General features: G+C 49.2%; 1 long non-coding RNA gene across 1 annotated transcript; it reads left to right on the forward strand.

Moving 5' to 3' along the window:
* The first annotated feature begins 266 nt into the window (after nucleotides 1–266).
* On the forward strand, nucleotides 267–1681 carry LOC149372105 (uncharacterized). Its single transcript, XR_016292233.1, has 3 exons — nucleotides 267–337; nucleotides 443–519; nucleotides 1395–1681. It is a non-coding gene; the product is annotated as an uncharacterized LOC149372105 (long non-coding RNA).
* Nucleotides 1682–5146: the final 3465 nt, after the last annotated feature.

Here is a 5146-nt window from a genome sequence, read left to right on the forward strand (position 1 = left end):
CACGGAAGAGGGACGACTGGACATGCGCTACTTATCTATTCGAAATAGAAAAATGCAGGTGCTTTTATAGCCATCAACATATGGGCAAGGCAGCAAAGACGTTTAAGAAGCACTAGCGGGCAGGTTATTTAGTACATATCAGAAGAACTGTTTAGCTGTTAGCGGAAATGCTAACTTGTTCATTGGAAAGACGGAAAAACGAAGCATACCCTCGCTCATGTCGCAAGTATATAAACAGCGAGGGTGTCGTGCAGGCGTCGCGCTGGGAATCCGTAGCGTCAACAAGGAACGACGTCAGCACCACGCACGCTTGCCTCGAGACATGCGGCCGATTACGGTGAGGGAGAAATGTTTATCGTGGATGGCCACGCCTGGCCTCCACTATTGTCCTTTCCGTTTCTCTCTTCCTTCCTCGCTCTCTCGTCTGCTGGAACTTTCCCAGAACGCAGGGTCCAACCGCTCCAAAAGGCGAGAAACAAGAAGCAGCCGTGGGATCAAGTGGCCAGTTTCTCCTTAGCGGTTAGCCGTTTTGTCTTCTCCCCTGGTCGCGGAGCTCGCTCGATAGGTTGTTGTTTTTGCGACCACCAAACAAACGGAGACCTGTCGTCCGTCTATACTCCGCAACAGCTTTTTCTGGCAATGGAGCGGAAGATATAACTGAGCTTAAACAGGTCCTATCTTCCTACGCTGAGGAATATAGTACCCGTTTGAAGCAATTAGTTTTTCTCATAACATGCTATATTGTTCATATTCGTTATGTAAGGCATATATAATCCACAACTTCGGACGTTAGAAAGTCAAGAAAAAAAACTGATTTCTTCATTACAACGAACTTCCTAGGCACGTCTTGTTACACGAAGCTTCCATAGATGGCGCTAGAAGCTACAGCGACGTAAAAGAAGCTTACGCGCAGGGATCAACGCTCCGGGGACCAGGCGCAGTGTCTTGCGGCTGAACTTTTTGGCGGATGACACTTAACAAGCTCAGCCTCTGCAGCGTTCCTTCATTGCCAAGAAAAGCTGTCGGCGCATCTAAGAGCCTGGTGCGGCGGTTATCTGAGTATAGACCCCATCGCTGTGTATACTATCGTAGAGGGAAATTAAACACAAACGGGGCGATAGATGCGAAGACGCCCTAATTGAAAAGATTAGTTTAACACAGCATCCGGAATGGTACGTTAAGTTGTCACGTGCAAAAAGCGGTGACTAAAACTCTTTTACGTGCCATAAACTACTTACCAGCAATTTTAATCTTCCTATTTCGCAGTCACCACATTGTATCGGTTCGTTGACGTTTAGCAGACTGTTCCAGATATTGTTTTCACAGAGTTTTGCAACTCTGACTGTTCAATCTTCGCGCTGCAATTTTTTTTTTTTTGCTTTTCTCTATTGCAGCTAATGTTCATCGTTTTCTTCAGTGCGGTTGCAGTGACCTTCCAACAACGAAAAGAAAAAGACCTCTCTATACACTTACCCAAGACCGTTTTCCAGTAGGCGACACTTATATTTTCACAAGGACTGCCTCACCAATCGCGTAGTTTCCACCCTATTTATGAGCAGCGGTCAATAACACAACACCGCAGCAAATGCTGCATTGCAATGCCAGCAAACGTCCCGCTATTTGCCCACACCGAGGCGCCACAGGCGCATCTCCTTCCTGTGTCCTTGCCTATTAGCCCCGCCTTTTGTTTTGCAAGTTTTTCTCACCATTCACCGCTGCCTCCGTAATTTCCATCACCATGACGAACACAAGTGGCGAGAGGGGTCCGTGGCCAGTTAATGAGGCTCTGTCGGGCAGCCGAGGGGCGGCGAACGGAGACGCACCTTCGCTAACAGCGGGGCACTGGTAACTGCCGTCTGGTAACAGCTGCAGCAGCAGCCAGAGGCGTGTAGACTGCCATTACATGATTCATGTTGTGCGCTCGTTAGCGTCGCTCCCATTGTCGCACGACCCCACCCTCAGCTCACGCTGTGAAACATTGAGAGGACGCCGTGCGACAAGGGAATGTTCTGGACCATTCTGGGTGATGCTAGGAATGTACGAAGAGCTGCCCTAACCCTTTCGCCTCTTCTTATATTCACTGCTTTTTCTGATGGCTTGCAGAAAGCCAGGTGGAGTCAGACTTTATTAATGCATGCTCTCGGACATGCGCGACAGAACTTGGGAGGCAAGTACGGGGCCGTAATGTATGTTCGCGCGTGCGTGCGCTTGTTGTGAGCAGGAGATGAAAGGCCGAACTACTGAGTTTCGTCTAAGGTGCCCCTGTAATTTTCCCAGGCGTATGAACAACAAATAGCGTAATCTCTTGCGCATGTTATTCGTGATGCCAGCAACGCGCCCATCGCGACATACGCTGCCTCTCCCCTCAATACTGAAACCGTCAATGCTGTTACCAGAGGTCTCACACGCCGGAAACCGATGGAAGAGACATCCAACACAGACGACTGACGAGGAGGGTCTCCATCTCTTTCTCTCTCCACCCTATTTTGCCGATCTTCGCACCTGCCACGAGAAGACGCATCACGCTCCCTACTCCCCGCAAGAGCCTGTCTAGGCAGGAAGCCTTGCCGTGGCGTATGCTACAGGATATAGAGTAGTAAATAACTAGCGCAGCAGGCAACTCCCGACACCTTCACCTCTGCTCTTCTACTCCCTGTCCGACACTATGCATCTCCTGCGGTGCTGTGCCGAGGCTCTACCACCCCACCGCCCCGACCCTCCTGGTGCTCACAACATCACCAATCCTGCATCCGAATCCTGAGAGGCACGGTTTACCAACACGACCCTTGACTGGCAGCGACAGCTGCTCCAGAAGGCATGCGAGGTGGCTGTTGCAAGTGGGATCTTGAAGAGTGATCTTTCATTTGAGAAATTTTCTCTTTTTCAAGAAATTTGAGAAGTAAAGCTTGGCGAGAAAGGAATTTTTACGGACTTTTAGGAAAACTTAAGAACAGACATTGCCTCGCTTTTTTTTTTTTAAATTGACGGAGTTTGAAGTTGCTCCAGGGAAACGGATCTCAAATAGGGATTTTGGTGTCTCATTAAGGGAATTCTTGTTATGGCATAGAAAGTCACTAGTCTTGTACTAAGGACTCCAACCGCAGCACGGGGTGCAATTTTTACTCAATAAAATTATTTCTCTCTGCCTCTCTGAAGACCACGATGTCGCTGATGATTGACAGCAAGTTCCGCGCGCACAAGAGCTGCTTCTGGCCGGCTGAGAACACACACAGAGCCTGATCACTGACTACATCTTCACTCCCGGCTAGCGATGCTAAGAAACAATTATTGCACATTTTCGGAAACAGCAGTGTGTATGGCAGCGACAAATGCGATGCGCTGTTGCGATATTTCTGCTGTGTTTTGTTCCATAATGATTCCGCGCTGCAGTACGCATTACGGCTTCCTCAGATGCCCGATAATTCTATTTTTCCACGGAATGCTTGTCATCCAGTGAATGCCTTGAGCCCCGTTATCTCCGGAGGTCCTCTTTGAAGTGTACCATTAACAGCTGTCGCAGTAGCAAACGAGGAGCAGCGGCTCTTTGAAGCCGCTTGTCGCGCTACTACTTCGCTTTGTGGTGGCAATATAACTGTGACTTTTTTTTTTGTTAATATTGCCTTCCCTTTACTTCTGACGGCACTTTTACGTATTAAATCCGTCTATTGAGTCACATCAAACGAGTTAACATCATTTGCTTTCCAGTACTTCAGTTAAGGCAGAGTGGTCTTGGAAAAGCCAGACCAGCGTGAATAAGTCATACGGACCGAGTACTAAGGGCTGTCGGCTTATGCTCAAACTATTTTTTCTGAACCTCATCCATTTAACCACCGTTCCTTCCATAGTGCACTGTACTTGTACTGGCTTGTTACGAGCAAAACATGGCAAACCCAGCATCTGTCTTCGCACACATAATACGACCGCCTCAGTACTGTTGTTCTCTTGCATTTCCTTCCACTAGCTGTCTGGGCAGTTCGTTCCTCGCATGCAAGTAGGGTTAACCAAGTGGGTTTCCGTCAATCTTCCCCCACCAAAAAAAAACGCTATCAAATCCGTACGTCACGCATTATTCAGCGTCTGTTTTTTGTCAGCACCGCGGAGAGGAAAACAAACAATAAATAAAATAAACATCCCGGTGGCAGTCCTTTCTCCAGTTTCTCCGCTTGCCGTCTTCTTGACTAACGTAGGACGTGGAAGGAAGCTGTTAGAAGACCGCATAAATAGAGCAAGGAAATCGATGCCCGCGCGCGTTCCAGGAGAAGCCAGGATGTAACCGGACGTGATGAATCGCTCCTCAATGCATGCGCCAGAGGGCACCCAGGCACAAGACTACTGCGAGGCAGTCGGTCATCGGGAAGCAAGAGACGCCCGAGCCACCCGAGAAGAGCCTCGTCGCGGGCGCGTAATGCAGCCGGGCGCGAGGGGCTCATCAGTGTGGCGAAGCCGTCGTCACGGACAGGCCTGCCGACCTTGCAAGGGGAAAGAACGCCTCTGGCGCGAAGAGCGAGTGGAAAAAGAGAGAAAGAGACGGCAGAGATGTTGGCCTGCCGTTTCTCTCCTCCTCCTCCTCTGTATCCGAAATGATACATATACGGGAGGAGACCCGACGACGCCATTTGTCAGGAAACAGGAGCCTACACGCTGCCGAGTAACCAGAAACCACTGACCTCAGCACTGAGGCCGCCATCGCACAGCGCGCCTCGAAACAGAGGAAACAGGAACAGTAAGTGGGCAGCGTCACAGCGAAAATACGAAAAATGCCCGTCGCTGGCTCCTCCTGAGAAGCGTCTACCGGCTTTATGGTTAGATATTAGTAACTTCTAGAGTCGAAGCTAAGACACATGCACCACTCTATACTATACTGACTAGGTCGCGTAGAAAAAGTATAAAGTAAACGTAGCTTTTTTTAGAGATTAGAGGTCAAGCCACAAAAGGGCGCTGCGAATGGCGGTCATGGTGTGAGGCCCAGAGGTTTTCGTTCTCTTTTTAACATTACAACTCAGACTCCTTAAGAAAACGCACGGGTGTGCAGTGAGATTCCAGCGAATTTATTCTGAACGCAACGGACAAGTTGTGCAGGTACTTCAGGAAAGAGGTAGGTAGGTACCGCCTTTGTCAAAAGTAACCAGGCTGCATGGTTTGCTTC

The sequence above is a fragment of the Amblyomma mixtum genome, chromosome 1 (genome assembly GCF_055824585.1).
Source record: "Amblyomma mixtum isolate Tamu chromosome 1, ASM5582458v1, whole genome shotgun sequence".
Taxonomy (NCBI): domain Eukaryota; kingdom Metazoa; phylum Arthropoda; class Arachnida; order Ixodida; family Ixodidae; genus Amblyomma; species Amblyomma mixtum.